We start from the raw sequence: 19204 nt of genomic DNA on the forward strand, positions 1-19204 counted from the left end.
AAAAATAAACATTCATGAAAAGATTATCAACATTGCTAATTATTTAAAAAACTGCAAATCACGACTACAATGAGGTATCACTTCACACTGGTCAGAATGGCTATCATCAAAAATCTATAAACAGTAAGTGCTGGAGAGGGTATGGAGAAAAGGGGACCCCTCTTATACTGTTGATAGGAATGTAAACTAGTACAGCTACTATGGAGAGCAGTATGCAAGTTCCTTAAAATACTAAAAATAGAGATACCACATAAAACAAGACCGGGAGCTGACTGTGGCTCAGATCATGAACTCCTTATTGCCAAATTCAGACTTAAATTGAAGAAAGTAGGGAAAACCACTAGACCATTCAGGTATGACCTAAATCAAATCCCTTATGATTATACAGTGGAAGTGAGAAATAGATTTAAGGGCCTAGATCTGATAGAGTGCCTGATGAACTATGGATGGAGGTTCGTGACATTGTCCAGGAGACAGGGATCAAGACCTTCCCCATGGAAAAGAAATGCAAAACAGCAGAATGGCTATCTGGGGAGGCCTTACAAATAGCTGTGAAAAGAAGAGAAGCGAAAAGCGAAGGAGAAAAGGAAAGATATAAGCATCTGAATACAGAGTTCCCACGAATAGCAAGAAGAGATAAGAAAGCCTTCTTCAGCGATCAATGCAAAGAAATAAAGGAAAACAACAGAATGGAAAAGACTAGAGATGTCTTCACGAAAATCAGAGATACCAAGGGAACATTTCATGCAAAGATGGGCTCGATAAAGGACAAAAATGGTATGGACCTAACAGAAGCAGAAGATATTAAGAAGAGGTGGCAAGAATACACAGAAGAACTGTACAAAAAAGATCTTCATGACCCGGATAATCACGATGGTGTGATCACTCATCTAGAGCCAGACATCCTGGAATGTGAAGTCAAGCGGGCCTTAGAAAGCATCACTAGGAACAAAGCTAGTGGAGGTGATGGAATTCCAGTTGAGCTATTTCAAATCCTGAAAGAGGATGCTGTGAAAGTGCTGCACTCAATATGCCAGCAAATTTGGAAAACTCAGCAGTGGCCACAGGACTGGAAAAGGTCAATTTTCATTTCAGTCCCAAAGAAAGGCAATCTCAAAGAATGCTCAAACTACCGCACAATTGCACTCATATCACACGCTAGTAAAGTAATGCTGAAAATTCTCCAAGCCAGGCTTCAGCAATACGTGAAGCATGAACTTCCAGATGTTCAAGCTGGTTTTAGAAAAGGCAGAGAAATCAGTCATCAAATTGCAAACATCTGCTGGATCATCAAAAAAGCAAGAGAGTTCCAGAAAAACATCTATTTCTGCTTTATTGACGATGCCAAAGCCTTTGACCTTGTGGATCCCAATAAACTGTGGAAAATTCTTCAAGAGATGGGAATACCAGACGACCTGACCTGCCTCTTGAGAAACCTATATGCAGGTCAGGAAGCAACAGTTAGAACTGCACATGGAACAACAGACTGGTTCCAAATAGGAAAAGGAGTACGTCAAGGCTGTATACTGTCATCCTGCTTATTTAACTTATATGCAGAGTACATCATGAGAAACGCTGGGCTGGAAGAAGCACAAGCTGGAAGCAAGTTTGCTGGGAGAAGTATCAAAAACCTCAGATATGCAGATGACACCACCCTTACGGCAGAAAGTGAAGAGGAACTAAAAAGCCTCTTGATGAAAGTGAAAAAGGAGAGTGAAAAAGTTGGCTTCAAGCTCAACATTCAGAAAACGAATATCATGGCATCTGGTCCCATCACTTCATGGGAAATAGATGGGGAAACAGTGGAAACAGTGTCAGACTCTATTTTTGTGGGCTCCAAAATCACTGCAGATGGTGATTGCAGTCATGAAATTAAAAGATGCTTACTCGTGGAAGGAAAGTTATGACCAACCTAGATAGCATATTAAAAACCAGACACATTAATTTGCCAACCAAGGTCTGTCTAGTCAAGGCTTTAGTTTCTCCAGTAGTCATATATGGATGTGAGAGTTGGACTGTGAAGAAAGCTGAGTGCTAAAGAATTGATGCTTTTGAACTGTGGTGTTGGAGAAGGCTCTTGAGAGTCCCTTGGACTGCAAGGAGATCCAACCAGTCTTTCTAAAGGAGATCAGTCCTGGGTGTTCTTTGGAAGGAAGGATGCTAAAGCTGAAACTCCAATACTTTGGCCACCTCATGTGAAGAGTTGACTCATTGGAAAAGACTCTGAAGCTGGGAGGCATTAGGGGCAGGGGGAGAAGGGGACAACAGAGGATGAGATGGCTGGATGGCATCATCAACTCGATGGACGTGAGTTTGAGTGAACTCCAGAAGTTGGTGATGGACAGGGAGGCCTGGTGTGATGCGATTCATCAGGTAGCAAAGAGTCAGACACTACTGAGTGACTGAACTGACCGTATAATCTAGGAATCCCACTCCTGGGCATACCTGGAGAGAACCACAGTTCGAAAGGATAGATGTGCCCCAGTGTTCATTGCACTGCTGTTTATAAAAGCTAGATCGTGGAAGCAATCTAAATGTCCATTGCTGGAGAAAGGGACAAAGAAGGTGTGGTACATATATACAGTGACATATTAAGCAACCATAGAAAAAGAATGAAATAATTCCATTTGAAGTGATATGGATGGACCTAGAGATTGTCATGCTGAGTAAAGTAAGTCACATAAAGGAAGACAAGTATCATACGGTATCACTTAAATGTGGAATGTAAATAAATGGTACAGTTAAACCTATTTACAAAACAGAAGTTAAGCCCTGAAAGGTTGTTCCTGAACCATGAAAGACACTGGTATTCTTGGCCTCCGGAGGAGAAGAATTAAATCTGGGGCCAGAGACAAGGCTTGATAGCTCAGAGCTTTTGTGTAATACAGTTTTATTAAAATATAAAAGAGGCAGAGAAAGCTTCTGACATAGACATCAGAAGGAAGCTGAAAGAATAGCCCCTTGCTAGTGTTAGTAATGGAGTTATATACCTTTTAATTAGTTATTACAGTGAATCAAAAGACTGTCTCAAGTTTATGAAAATTTTACCAGATCCACTCCCATAATATATATTCTGAGATGTTAGGAATAGTCAGAAGGTTTTCAGGAAGGAGAATCTGTCCTCAAGCAGGATACATTGTTGGTGTATAATCCCTAGTACAGAGTTTTAAACTGAGTTGTGTAATTGACTAAGACTAAGGAATGTAGACAAAAAAAGTTTGTCCTTTACTCCTCCTTGAGAATTCCAGACCTCTATCTCCACTTCAAGACCCTCAGACCCCATTCTCCTCCTTGGGGACTCTGGACTTCTTATCTATCTGCCTAGTAATTGATTCTCTGTCACAGATGTGGAAAACAAACGTGGGGCAGTAGTGGAAGTGAATGTCACTCAGTCATGTCCAACTCTTTGTGACCCTATGGACTATACACTCCATGGAATTCTCCAGGGCAGAATACTTGAGTGGGTAACCTTTCCTTTCTCCAGGGGATCTTCACAACCCAGGTATCGGACCCAGGTCTCCCACATTGCAGGCAGATTCTTTACCAGCTGAGCCACAGGGGAAGCCCCATGGGGCAGGGCAGAAGGGAGAGGTTAAATTGGGAGATTGAGAGTAACATATACCTATTGCTATATATAGAATAAATAACTAATAAGGACCTACTCTATAGCACATATCAATACTGTTAATGCCCTATATGGGAGTAGAATTTATAAAAGAGTAGATATATGTGTATGTATAACTCACTTGGCTATACCCCAGAAACTAACACAATGTAGGGAAGAGGGAAGGGGGTTCAGGATGGGGAACACGTGTATACCTGTGGCAGATTCATGTTGATGTATGACAAAAACCAATACAATATTGTAATGAACCTCCAATTAAAATAAATAAATGTATATTAATAAAAAAATTGTTTAATTAAGTTAAAAAATAAAAAGTAAGCCTGATAATTTCACCATAGAAAATTAAAATAAATAAACATTAAGGATATCAACCCTTTATCTTACGTATTGCAAGTATGTTTCTTGGTTCACTAAGCATTTTTTAAAACATAGGTTAGGTAGAGGGCATTACCCTAAGTCTTGGGAATAAGGCAGAAAGTGATAAATAGTTCATAATCTCCAGAAGTTTTAATTTTATGGGGGAAGAGCAAAGCAACAACAAATAAGCTAAAAATGAAAACAAAAACAAAGTAAGCAAAGCACATTAGAGTAAACTAAGAATGCAAGCAATGAATATTAAAGGGAGGATAAGCCATTGTGGTCTAAAATGATCTAGGAGTTCTTCAAGAAAATTACAGAACATGAGCCTCACTTTAAAAATGGTATATAAGAAACTTTGTGGTTTCATGTTAAGTATGATAATATAAAGTTTGCTTATATAAGTTTTATGTTATGAACTAATTTTGTATTGTGAGAGATGAGCATATTTGTATGTGTTTATATATACACATGCACACACATATATGTGTATTTATAGGTACATCAGTATATTTGTAGGTAACAAATTCCAGAGAGTATATGCCAAATAGTGGTTATCCACTAAATGACATTTAGTGAATGTTTAGTGGATGAGTGGTTATCCCTAAATGATGGGAAGACAGGTAAACTAACTTTTAGGTTTTTTGTTTTTTTTACCTTGATTTTCTGATTTTTCTACAGTATGAATTAAAAACAGATTTAACTGATTATGCCACAAGAATAAAGGATCATATTGTAGTATGACCAAAATTTAACATACTATACCACATGTTCATTATAATTTTGATTGTGTACAATTGAATCCACAGTTTGAAGTATTTATTTCCAGTCTGCTACAATACAAATTGAACACCCTCAATGGTCCAGATTTCACACATATATGAAAAAGCTGCTTTTATAGCTTAGTTGTTTATACAGTTGTTTAACATTGCTGATGAGCAAATTAGCTTGTTTGTAAGATATACTTATAAAAAAATTATGGCTTCTAGAGAAAAAATAGAAATTATATAGTAAAAATTTAAGTCTTTTTTGAATTAAAATATAGTTGGAAAAGGCAATGGCACCCCACTCCAGTACTCTTGCCTGGGAAATCCCATGGATGGAGGAGCCTGGTAGGCTGCAGTCCATGGGGTCACTAAGAGTCTGACACGACTGAGTGACTTCACTTCGACTTTTCACTTTCATGCATTGGAGAAGGAAATGGCAACCCACTCCAATATTCTTGCCTAAAGAATCCCAGGGATGAGGGAGCCTGGTGGGCTGCCATCTATGGGGTTGCACAGAATTGGACACGACTGAAGCGACTTAGCAGCAGTAGCAGCATAGTTGATTTACAGTGTTTCATAAGTTCAGCAAAGAGATTCAGTGATTCTTTTTCAGATTCTTTTCCAGTATGGGTTATTACAAAATATTTAATATAGTTCCCTGTATGATATAGTTGGTCATTGTTAAGTCTTTTTTACTTTAAATTCTGGGTTTTATTAAAGTCTTACTCTAGTGTAATCAATTCTTCATTAACCATTGCAATCTATATATGAAGACTTATTTTCCTTTTAATGATGTTATTGATTTCAAAAGTGTTTTTCTCCATTTAAGTAAACATGAGAAGACAAAGGAATTTAAATTTGCTGCAGATACTCTTCTCTTAGCTAAGAAAGATTTCATGTTATTTGTGAGCACATACTAAGTACTTGTTGACTGATTCTGCTACTGAATTCATTGTTACCTCTGTTCAGTATCTATTGCTCAAACTCTCATTGTTTTTGTTTTTTTTTTTTTACTACTACAATATTGTAAAGTAATTAACCTCCAATAAATATAAATAAATTTAAAAAAAGCAAAACCAATACAATATTGTAATTAGCCTCCAATTAAAATAAATAAATTTATATTAAAAAATAAAGTAGGGGGGAATCAAACTCTCATTCTTGAATTAGCACTAGCTTTCACTTCCCACTGAGAACAGGATAGACATTTTAGACCTTTTATAGTATAATTCATGGTTGACCAATACTATGGTTTTCTGTTGTTCAGTTGCTTTGTACTTTATATTATTAGGTTGGTATGAAAGTAATTGCAGTTTTACATTGTTGAACTTTGCCGCTTGAGTTTGGAATACATTCTTAAATAAGTGTGGTTATGTTACACGTCATTTTAGTGTGCATTTCTTACTTTATGGTTTTTGCTAATGACTTACTACTTGCTGTGTATTTTATATTTATTTTATTTTTTCTTTTTTTTAATTTTTATTTTTACTTTATTTTGCTTTACAATACTATATTGGTTTTGCCATACATTGACATGAATCAGCCACGGGTGTACATGAGTTCCCAATCCTGAACCCCCCTCCCACCTCCCACCCCATATCATCTCTCTGGATTATCCCTGTGCACCAGCCCCAAGCATCCTGTATCCTGTATCAAGCATAGACTGGTGATTCGTTTCTTACATGATAGTATATATCTTTCAATGCCATTCTCCCAAATCATCCCACCCTCTCCCTCTCAGAGTCCAAAAGTCCATTCTATACATCTGTGTCTCTTTTGCTGTCTCACATACAGGGTTATCATTACCATCTTTCTAAATTCCATATATATGTGTTAGTATACTGTATTGGTGTTTTTCTTTCTGGCTTACTTCACTCTGTATAATCGGCTCCAGTTTCATCCACCTCATTAGAACTGATTCAAATGTATTATTTTTAATGGCTGAGGAATACTCCATTGTGTATATGTACCACAGCTTTCTTATCCGTTCATCTGCTGATGGACATCTAGGTTGTTTCCATGTCCTGGCTATTAAAAACAGTGCTGCGATGAACGTTGGCTAGAGCTAATCAATGAATATAGTAAAGTTGCAGGATATAAAATCAACACACAGAAATCCCTTGCATTCCTATACACTAATAATGAGAAAGTAGAAAAGAAATTAAGGAAACAATTCCATTCACCATTGCAACGAAAAGTATTTTATATTTATTTTAGAATAGGGAAATGATGTTAGACAAAAAGCAAATTCAAATGATTTTCTTATTCAAGTTCAAAATGGGTTGTAAAGCAGCAGAGACAACTCACATCAACAATGCATTTGGCCCGGGAACCACTAACAAACATATAGTGCAGTGGTGGTTCAGTAAGTTTTGCAAACGAAAGAGCCTTGAAGATGAGGAGCACAGTGGCTGGCCATTAGGGGTTGACAGCAACCAATTGAGAGCAGTCATCAAAGCTGATCCTCTTACAGCTATATGAGAAATTGCCAAAGAACTCAGTGTCAACCATTCTATGATGGTTTGATATTTGAAGCGAATTGGAAAGGTGAAAAAGCTTGACACGTGGGTATCTCATGAGCTGACTGCAAATAAAAAAAAGTGACATTTTGAAGTGTTCTTTTATTCTGTGCAACAACAATCAACCATTTCTTGATTGGATTGTGACATGCAACAAAAACTGGATTTTATACAACCAGTGATGACCAGCTCAGTGGTTGGAATGCAAAGAAGCTCCAAAGCTCTTCCCCAAACCAAACTTGCACCAAAATAAGGTCATGGTCACTGTTTGGTGGTCTGCTATCTGTCTGATCTACTCCAGCTTTCTGAATCCCGGCAAAACCATTACATCTGAGAAGTATGCTCAGCAAATCGATGAGATGCACCAAAAACTGCAATGCCTGCTGCTGGCATTGGTTAACAGAAAGGGCCCAATTCTGCTCCATGACAATGCCCGACTGCACGTTGCACAACCAACGCTTTACCAGTTGAAAGAATTGGAGTACAAAGTTTTGCCTCATCTGCCATATTCACATGACCTCTCATCAACCAACTAACACTTCTTGAAGCATCTTGACAACTTTTTGCAGGGAAAATGCTTCCACAACCAGCAGGAGGCAGAAAATTCTTTCCAGGAGTTCGTCAAATCCTGAAGCATGGATTTTTACGCTACAGAAAATAAGTTAAAGAAAGAAATGTGAAGATTGTAATGGTTCCTGATTTCATTAATAAAGATGTATTTGAACCTAGTTCAGTTCAGTTCAGTCATGCAGTCATGTCCGACTCTTTGCGACCCCACGGACTGCAGCACATCAGGCCTCCATGTCCATCACCAACTCCCGGAGATTACTCAAACTTATTTGAGTCTAGTTATAATGATTTAAAATTCACAGTCCAAAACCGCAATTACATCTGCACCAACCTAATAAATAATATTGCATTCAGTGAAGTAGACATAAAATTCATTTTGTTATTTTTGTTAAAGACAATCTTAATATTTTAGGCATTGTGTAATAAGCTAGAATATATAATTTTCTCACTGTTTTCAATTTGTATTTTAGTTTTTATTTTTTATAAATCACATGCTTTAGACTTTTTAATTCTTCATCTAATGCTGTGTCAGTACTGTAGCAACACCATAGTCCTAAGTATGTGGCAAATATTTTAAATTCACTTTCACCTTTTAGTCTCCTTAATTTTACATTTTTTTTTCATGGCTTATATTTAGCTTGATTTAGAATTTGTAAAACCATAAGTGTGCAATTGAAGTTAACCCTCATACGGTATGGGTATGGTGTATATGAAAGGTACTTGCAAGGCAACTAAATAGTTCAGTTAACAAGAAAGATGCATTCTAATGATACAGTATTATATTGCAGTTAAGAACAATCTAGGTTTAAATCCTAGCTCTTTCTAGTTCGATTGACTTTAGGCAAGTTACTTAAACTCTCTTTACCTCAGCTTCCTTATCTATAAAATAGATATGATGGAAGTACCTACCTCTGGATTGTTATCAGAATCAAATTCATATGAATAGTGCATGGAACTTATAGGTGCTCAATACATACTGCTTTTCACTTAAATACTGATAACTAGAGTTAGAGAGAACTCTAGGAACCATAGAGATGTGTTCCAAAATTTGGACACATGTCTTGGTGAGCTGAGCCAGTGATTATCTTGCATTTATTTCAGAATAATTTTCTACCCGAGGCTTCCTAAGTGGCACTATTGGTTAAAAAAAAAAAACAAAACACATGCCAGTGCAGAAGACGTAAGAGATGAGGGTTCAATCCCTGGGTCAAGAAGATCTCCTGGAGAAGGAAATGGCAACCTGTTCCGGTATCCTTGCCTGGAGAATCCCATGGCCAGAGAAGCCTGGTGGGCTATAGTCCACAGGGTTGCAACAAGTTGGGTATGACTGAAGTGACAGCACAGTACAATATCCTAGTCAAAAAGTAGACTTCTGCTCTGTGTACAGACCAGAAATGGCTAGCAGAGATACCATCTAAGGAAACTGGGAATACCTTTTGTTCAAAATGAAAATACTTTAAATGATTTGTTAAATGAATTTTCATTACAATGAAATTGATGCTAAATAGGAAAAATTTGAGAGCCAGTTAGAAATATCCGTTAGCTTGTAAATGCTGGTCAATATTACGTTATTTATTTAGTCCCCAGTAGGGTGCTGTAGTCTCCACAAATACTTTCTTTTGAAATGTATCCTTTTAGGATTGAAATTTATTGGGTTGGAGTTTTTAAATAATTAACCTTCCTAGCATGTTTCACTGGAGAAGGCAGTGGCAACCCACTCCAGTACTCTTGCCTGGAAAATCTCATGAACAGAGGAGCCTGGTAAGCTGCAGTCCCTGGGGTCCCTGCGAGTTGGACACAACTGAGCGGCTTCGCTTTCACTTTTCACTTTCATGCATTGGAGAAGGAAATGGCAACCCAGTCCAGTGTTCTTGCCTGGAGAATCCCAGGGACAGGGGAGCCTGGTGGGCTGCCGTCTCTGGGGTCGCACAGAGTCGAACACGACTGAAGCGGCTCAGCAGCAGCAGCAGCAGCAGCAGCAGCAGCAGCATGTTTCACACATTTCCTTCACCATACTATACTGAATATATGAAACATTTTAACCTTTTTCTTTTCTCTTTTTTGGTTTTCTGGTCCCAACTGTTTTCTTTTTCTAAGTTTTTATTGGAGTATAGTTAATTTACAATGTTATGTTATTTTCAGTTGTACAGCAGAGTAAATGAGTTACATATATATATAAACATATATTCACTCTTCTTTAGATTATTGTCCCATATAGGCCATTACAGAATATTGAGTAGTATTCTCAGTAAGTCCTTATTAGTTATCTATTTTACATATAGTTGACCTTTATCTTATAATTAAGAGTATTATGAACATTATTTATTGTATTTCCTTGTAATGTAGCAATGCCCTTAAGGCCTGTTGAAGTGTTTAGATCTACTTGTTCCTATACTAAATGCCTCTGTTCTGTCAAGCATTTCATTTCTTGCATCTACATTTTGTATGTCTTCCTCCAGCTGTTTTCATGCAGCTGTCAGGATGTTCTTTCTGGCAGCTCTTTCCACTGACTTCCCTCCCCTCTTATTTCCTACTTGGAATCTGCAGAGGGCCAGAAAAGTTAGCCAAACTGGTCATGTTAGTCTGTGTGTATTGTAACATCTACCTTGGGTGCTGAAGCCTTTTTTTTTTTTTTAATGGGGGTGCATACTTCTTCTTTTCTTGATGGTAAATAAAAGATTTCTGAATAAATGAGGTATTACTGTAATTGTTATATAAACAGAGGTCAGTATTGGCTAAGTGTATTTGATACACTGATAGCAAATCTAGGTTAGTCTAGTTATTTTATCTTTTTAAAGTAGTAGCATTACATTTTTCTAAAATCTATAAGTCAACTTAACTTCCCTTCCCTACAGATAATTTGGTTAAAGTTTTAAGTTTGTTAAATATTTGAAATTTACTTATTGTGTTTTTCAAAGTTAATTTTTTGTACACATAGTGCATCTTTCAGAACATACCTTACATCTTTATTTTCTACTCATCCTTCCTTATATCCTAAATGAATCTAATTATTTTCTTTTAAAATAATTTGTAAATGTGTGAAACATTATCTCTGTAGCCCTTCCATTTGACAGTTTCACACTCTTTACAGTGCTTATTTGTATTCTAAGCTGCTTGAAATCTCTTTTTTATAAATATTCCATCAGTAGCAGCTGTCTTATTCTGAGATTTGATGTTACAGGGTGTTATTTATCTGTGACATTATTATATATTTATGAATATATAGTCTGAATATATATACACATATGTATTTGATATATATGTATACTTGATAATCAAGAATTTTATGTAGGTAGTTACTTGTTCAGTTGTGTCGGATCCTTTGCCACCTCATGGATTGTAGCCCATCAAACTCCTCTGGGATTCTCCAGGCAAGAATACTGGAGTGGGTTGCCACTCCCTTCTCCAGGGGATCTTCCCTACCTGGAGATCGAACCCAGGTCTCCTGCATTGCAGGCAGATTCAGTGTAACCTGAAACATTACTCACTTGACAATACTTCATATGTAATTCTGTGTTCAAAATTAACCTAAGTAGTGTAATATCTCTCTTTGGGATTTTTCTTTTTTTTTTTTTTTTTTTTTGTCCCCTAGCTGATTCCTGGCAGTCTTTATTTATTTTTTTTAATTTTTTTTTAATTTTTATTTTTACTTTATTTTACTTTACAATACTGTATTGGTTTTGCCATACATTGACATGAATCCACCACGGGTGTACATGCGTTCCCAAACATGAACCCCCCTCCCACCTCCCTCCCCATAACATCTCTCTGGGTCATCACCGTGCACCAGCCCCAAGCATGCTGTATCCTGCGTTGGACATAAAGCATCCCAAAGTTAGCTAGAAGTCAAAAGTGCTTCATTAGAATGATTTACGAAAATTTTCAACAAATATCAAAAAGATTTAGAACACTCCGTCAGATAGGATTATAGGCCATTGTGAAACAATAGCTATTCACTTAACCAAAGTAACAATAAAGGATTTCAGAACAGATCATTTAAGAGATAAAGAAACTTAAATCTATTATCAAAGACAGTTCAACATCTGAAGAAAAGATGTCTTCTTCACAGAGAGAAAAGCCAAATTCAAGTTTTTGCACCTGCTTGCTTTTAGGATTCCCTGTTGGCTCAGATGGTAAAGTGTCTGCCCACAATGAGGGACACCCGGTTTCGATCCCTGGGTCAGGAAGATCCCCTGGAGAAGGAAATGGCAACCCACTCCAGTATTCTTGCCTAGAAAATCCCATGGATGAAGGAGCCTAGTGGGCTACAGTCCATGGTGTCACAAAGAGTCAGACACGACTGAGCAACTTCATGGAAAGATAAACTTAGTTAAATTTATTTTAAACTTAGTCAGTCCTGACCATACACAGAACTCTTTTCTCAGGGTCTACTTTGCACAAACCTTCTTACCACTTTCTGTACCCATTACTTTGTTCTCCCATCCTGAAAGAGCCACCTGTGAGTCAGACCTACTTCTTTTCCCCTCCTAAAATCCAATTCCATTCCTCATACCTTTTTAACTGAAAACATACATTCTATTTTCCTTAAGCAACCAAGAACTGACATTTATATTAGCATTCTTTAGATTGGCGAGCATAAATACCAGTGATAATTTCTAAAAATATTTGCTTTCTTATAGAGAAAATCTCAAGATGGCACCAAACATTATTCATTAATAGTCCTAAATCTCTTTAGATTTTCTGTAATAGAAAATTAATGTTTACTAATAAATATTTCAAACTCTTATTTTATTTGGATATGACCTAGCTATTCAATAGACTTCTCATCACTTAGTTTACCACAACTCTTAGAAATTCAAGTTACCTCAATCTAGAGAGACCGTTTTAGACAGACATTCCTAATTATTTTTAATAGAGCTTATCTATCTAAAAGTTCATATCTTATTTGCATTTTTTAGAAGTTTCTGAACTTGAGGTACTTTCTTTGTTGACAGTCTTATAACAGATATAATAATATTTAACATATTAAACCTAGGCACAACGAAAATATTCTGCCTAATGTTAATGATTCTTAGATATGTCTATATTAGATCAACAAACAAACATTAATACCAAGTATTTAATACTAAATATTCCCTAGTTCACATGAACCTGAAATACATTTAGGTTAATTTCTCTTGTGTTTAGAATTATTAGATTTAAAAGCACTTAATTTTCTTTAGGCCAGTTAGATTACAGCTCATTTACAAACTGATCTCAGCAATATTATCCAAAAACAAAGACACACACTAAGATATGTAATTACAGACAGAGATCTCTTAGTTTTCTCTTTGAGATTTAAAATGTCTGTTTACCCTCTCCCCACTTTTTTTTAGCTTGAATCTCTAATTTGCCCAAGAGTAAGGTCTCAGGCAAACTGGGCTGTGTATTTCAAGGACATGGCAAGGGTTAACTTCAAGCTTTTCCCTAGGCAGGCCTTTTTAACAAGCTAACTATTTTTAATTGCATATGCAATTAAGAACTGGTTCTGCAGTTTCCAAGAAATAAAAAAAATTCATTTTAATCAGTTTTCTCTGGAGTCTAATATGGTGATACTGTCTTTTTCTTTCTGTGGTCATGGTCTCATCAGTCAGTCAGTTAAGTCACTCAGCTGTGTCTGACTCTTTGTGACCCCATGGACTGTAGCACACCAGACTTCTCTGTCCATCACCAACTCCTGAAGCTTGCTCAAATTCATGTCCTTCAAGTTGGTGATGCCATCCAACCATCTCATCCTCTGTCGTCCCCTTCTCCTCCTGTCTTCAATCTTTCCCAGCATCAGGGTCTTTTCAAATTAGTCAGTTCTTCGCATCAGGTGGCCAAAGTATTGGAGTTTCAGCTTCAGCATCAGTTCTTCCAATGAATACTCAGGACCGATTTCCTTTAGGATTGACTGGTTAGATCTCCTTGCAGTCTAAGGGACTCTCAAGATTCTTCACCAACACCACAGTTCAAAAGCATCAATTCTTTGGCGCTCAGCTTTCTTTATAGTCCCATGCAAGACTACTGGAAAAACCATAGCTTTGACTAGACAGACTTTTGTTGGCAAAGTAGTGTCTCTGTTTTTTAATATGCTGTCTAGTTTGGTCATAGCTTTTCCTCCAAGGAGCAAGCGTCTTTTAATTTCATGGCTACAGTTACCATCTGCAGTGGCTTTGGAGCCCAAGAAAATAGTCTGTCACTGTTTCCATTGTTTCCTTATCTATTTGCCATAAAGTGATGAGACTGTATGCCATGATCTTTGTTTAATAAATGTTGAGTTTTAAGCCAGCTTTTTCACTTTACTCTTTCACTTTCAAGGCTGTTTAGTTCCTCTTCACTTTCTGCCATAAGGGTTGTGTTGTCTGGGTATCTGAGGTTATTGATGTTTCTTTCTCCTGGCAATCTTGATTCCAGCTTGAGCTAAAATTTAAATTAGAGAGTGCTCAAACCAGCTCTGGTAACAGGGGCAGATTGACGAATAAGTGTTGTCCCAGCAGGGATTGTCCCTCTGGGAAAGTGAAGGTCTCAGTTTGATTAATGCCAGCCTATTGATTATAGGAGAAAGTCCTGGACATAATAAACTTCAGTCCATTTTCCTATCCTGTGTCAATAAAGATCTAATGTTTTAGGCCATTTTTCTTGCTATTGGATCATAGCTACAGGTTGACCAGTCATTTACAAATTTTTCCAGTGACTTCCCAGGTGGGATGTGAAAACTTAAGAGGAAATATTTCCCATATTAGCTCGAGCAGTTTGTACCAGATGTCTAGAGTGCTCAAACCAAACCAACAATACCAAACCGAACCAGAACCTCACCAGCTGGTAGTCACACTCCAAATAAAACAAAATGCAAAGAGATAACCAGAAATCAAAAGTCAAGTGACAAGAATGCCGCAAAAAAGATGGCAAAGTGGTACCCAGCTATCAAAAGCCAAATGGCATAAATGCAAAACATTACTTCTCAGTCCCACTAGACCTGCAACCTGGCAGAGTCAGTGCTAGCAGCCTTTTTCAGTCCTGATATAGTTTGAAGCAATTTCTTGTTGGTTTTCTACAAAGAAGTTACTCTATTGTTTCCTCTTTTAGAAGCTTCTAGATACCAATCAAAGCAAGCACAGCTGGCCTTTTCTAATTGTGCACACAAAAATATCAATTTTGAAATATCAAAAGAGTCCCAACTTGGCCATTTTAGGTTGAGATCTCCTTTAGTTTAATTTCTTCAATGAAGTAGGTACTTGCAAGTATGAGCTCCATACCTATTGTACATGAATCTTGCTGGAGTGTTAAAGGCTGACTTTCTGATACCCCTTTGTTTCTATTTTTGATATTCTGTTTCCCATTTTAAGTTGAATTTGCCTGGGATAAAAATCACTAGTGAAATTGTGTAGTGGGCCAGTGTACTGCTTGCGAGCTTAACTCCTCTAGGAGTCATCTCAGAGTTTTTCAGCCCATCTTACGTGTTTCAGATTCTTCCTCTGGCAATCTAAATCATCATGGCTGATCAAGTCGCTGAATGGCTAGTTATGTGCAACTCCTGGACAAGCAAGTATTTTAATTAATGAGTGGGTTTCCCTATGGGACCACCACATGGTATGAGGACTAGACCTCCACCACTCCCGTATATTTCTCAGTCACCTGAGAAAACCAAAAACTGGCCGGGAGGAGACATCCCTTTTCTTCAGAGTAAAGCTCTCATATATTCTCCTTTTATTCCAACAAAGTCTATAAAGGCAGTCGAATGAGGGAAATTGTCAGATCAGCTTCTTACTTAACCACTCAGCAAAGACCATTGAGTCCCCTACAATGGAGTGACCTCAGCATCTTTCAGCTGAGCTCCAGGTATTCCTCGATTTTTTTTTTTTTCAATTGACCCCCCCCCCCCCGCCCCTGCCCAGTACCCCAATACCTTTCCACTGGTTGGGTAATTCCCCTGGCATCTTTCAGCCAGCCCCCACCCAATATCTTTTGACTGGGTGGGAATTTCTCAGTATCTTTCAACCAAGCCCCACTCAGTGTCTAGACCATGAATGGGTATACCCTGGATGAAAAGTTTCACTTGGGCCCTGCCCCAGTATCCTTCCAACTGGAAGGGGGGCAGGTAACCTGCTCCACCGTCAAATAAAACTCAGAATCTCAACCAATATGGGAGATTTGAGAACCAGGAGAGACTTAACTAAATTTGTCTGCACTCCCCAAGGAGGCAAATGGGAACAAGGGGCCACTGCTGGCACCAAATCTCCAGTTCCTTGTGGAGTTCAGGCAAAGGAAAGTAGTCCGATCTAGGTCACTGTGTCAGTCACCATAACTATCAACTAAAAAAGATGTACAATTTGACAGTTGCAAGGTAAGTTTTCTTTGGGACAAAATGTGGACTGCAGCTTAGGAGGCAGCAACTCAGATAGCTCTGAGACACTGCTCCAAAGAAGCAGTGGGAGGAAGGTCAATATATAAGGTTTTGGTGAAGGCAGAATTCAATACCATCAAGCACTCATTGTGATGATTTATATAATCTTTTCTGCTTTATTATCCCTTCAAGCAATTGTTAAACATTTCATAAAAAATGATTTTAGGTAATGATTTAAAACAATCATTGGTGTCTTTTTTCTTTTCTCTTTTGTTAGTATTATCATTATGAAGCACAGATTTAATCTTATAAAGAAACTGATTTTTCTTAGTGATCTTAAGTTGACATTAAAGGGTTTTTTTGTTTTGTTTTGTTTTGTTTTCCATTAAATTCTATTGAGAAAATGGAGTTACTGTGGAGTTTTTCATGGTTGAATTAAAAAACCAAATTGTGTGCCATGTGTCATCGAACTTAGTTCCTTACTTGGTATCATAAAGAAAATGTATTTCTGACATTTTCTATCTTATTGACACAGTCATATATTCTTAATTGGACTATATTACATAAACGACATTTGGCCTTTATGCCTGTATGAAAGATAAGGTATGAGGCACATCAGTCCCTATGTACACAAATTATTTAGTCCTACTTGAGTTGCACAGCAAAATGCTCTTGTTGACTAGCCCATGCATAAAGTTTCTATAAATACACTTGGAAAAATTTTGTCTACTTGCATAGAGTGAATGATGCTGTCTGTGATAATCTCAGAAGCTTAAGGAATTTCTTTTTTCAGCAAGCAGATTTTCAATGTAAAATTTAGATTTTTACATTTATATTTGTAATGTCAGTTTTTGGCTTAAGATCTGTCATCATTGAAAGAATCATGGCTGATTAGTATGAAGATAGATTCATAAAACTTTAGAACTAGAATAAGTCTTGTAGATGGAACTAATTCCACCCCTTCCACTTAATCAAAAAAATGCTGAGGCCAGAGAGATTAAACTGACTTGGTCAAGTGGATACAAAGAGAAGTAATACCAGACCTGCATAACCATCCTCTATTGTGTCACCCTGCTACTTTACATTAGACTTGTCACTTTTAAGTGTGTACATTTTTATTGATGTACAAATTCTGAGTAGAAATCCCACTTTTCCTGTGTTTCAAAACAACAGCTTGTAAGAAGGCAGTATCTTATGTGAGAAATGGGTATTCCAAACCCAATTTTATTATTTTTTATTTTTTAATTAAAATTCAATTTTTTTTAGATTTTCATATAACCATTAAATTCATTATTATTATTATTATTTACTTTACAATATTGTATTGGCTTTGCCATACGTCAACATGAATCTGCCACGGGTGTACACGTGTTCCCCATCCTGAACCCCCCTCCCACCTCCCTCCTCATACCGTCCCTCTGGGTCATCCCAGTATACCAGCCCTGAGCATCCTGTATTGTGCATCGAACCTGGACTGGAGATTCGTTTCACATATGATATTATACATGTTTCAATGCCATTCTCCCAAATTATCCCACCCTCGCCTTCTCCCACAGAGTCCAAAAGACTGTTATATACATCTGTGTTTCTTTTGCTGTCTCACATACAGGGTTATCGTTACCATCTTTCTAAATTCCGTATATGTGCATTAGTATACTGTATTGGTGTTTCTCTTTCTGGCTTACTTCACTCTGTGTAATAGGCTCCAGTTTCATCCACCTAATTATAACTAATTCAAATGTATTCTTTTTAATGGCTGAGGAATACTCCATTGTTTATATGTACCACAGCTTTCTTATCCGTTCATCTGCTGATGGACATCTAGGTTGCTTCCATGTCCTGGCTATTATAAACAGTGCTGCAATGAACATTGGGGTACACGTGTCTCTTTCAATTCTGGTTTCCTCGGTGTGTGTGCCCAGCAGTGGGATTGCTGGGTCTTATGGCAGTTCTATTTCCAGTTTTTTAAGGAATCTCCACACGGTTCTCCAGAGTGGCTGTACTAGTTTGCATTCCCACCAACAGTGTAGGAGGGTTCCCTTTTCTCCACACCCTCTCCAGCATTTATTGCTTGTCGACTTTTGAATCGCAGCCATTCTGACTGGCGTGAAATGGTACCTCATTGTGGTTTTGATTTGCATTTCTCTGATAATGAGTGATGTTGAGCATCTTTTCATGTGTTTGTTAGCCATCTGTAATGTCTTCTTTGGAGAAATGTCTATTTAGTTCTTTGGCCCATTTTTTGATTGGGTCGTTTATTTTTCTGGAATTGAGCTATAGGAGTTGCTTGTATATTTTTGAGATTAATTCTTTGTCAGTTGCTTCATTTGCTATTATTTTCTCCCATTCTGAAGGCTGACTTTTCACCTTGCTTATAGTCTCCTTCATTGTGCAGAAGCTTTTAATTTTAATTAGGTCCCATTTGTTTATTTTTGCTTTTATTTCCCGTATTCTGGGAGGGGGGTCATAGAGGATCCTGTTGTGATTCATGTCAGAGAGTGTTTTGCCTGTGTTCTCCTCTAGGAGTTTTATAGTTTCTGATCTTAATTAGATCTTTAATCCATTTTGAGTTTATTTTTGTGTATGGTGTTAGAAAGTGTTCTAGTTTCACTCTTTTACAGGTGCTTGACCAGTTTTCCCAGCACCACTTGTTAAAGAGATTGTCTTTTCTCCATTGTATATTCTTGCCTCCTTTGTCAAACATAAGATGTCCATAGGTGTGTGGGTTTATATCTGGGCTTTCTATTTTGTTCCATTGATCTATATTTCTGTCTTTGTGCCAGTACCATACTGTCTTGATGATTGTGGCTTTGTAGTAGAGCCTGCAGTCAGGCAGGTTGATTCCTCCAGTTCCATTTTCACTATATTGATTCTTCCCATCCATGAACATGCAAACTCAATTTTAGAGTACCAAAAGTGTGTTGTTATTTCTACTTTTGTGTTGAGTAACATCTGACTTATGAGTTTCAGATGCTCTTGTTTCAATAGTGCTGGTTGTGACTTGCACTTGATTCACTAAAGTTTTTCAGTTATTACTTTT

The 19204-nt window shown here is 37.4% G+C and overlaps 1 protein-coding gene across 1 annotated transcript in view; it reads left to right on the top strand.

Annotated features, from left to right (window-relative positions):
• The window catches only part of CHM (CHM Rab escort protein), a 237326-nt gene that overhangs the window by 187748 nt on the left and 30374 nt on the right, over positions 1 to 19204 (top strand). The window lies entirely within an intron of this gene.

This window comes from Budorcas taxicolor, chromosome X (genome assembly GCF_023091745.1).
Source record: "Budorcas taxicolor isolate Tak-1 chromosome X, Takin1.1, whole genome shotgun sequence".
Lineage (NCBI taxonomy): Eukaryota > Metazoa > Chordata > Mammalia > Artiodactyla > Bovidae > Budorcas > Budorcas taxicolor.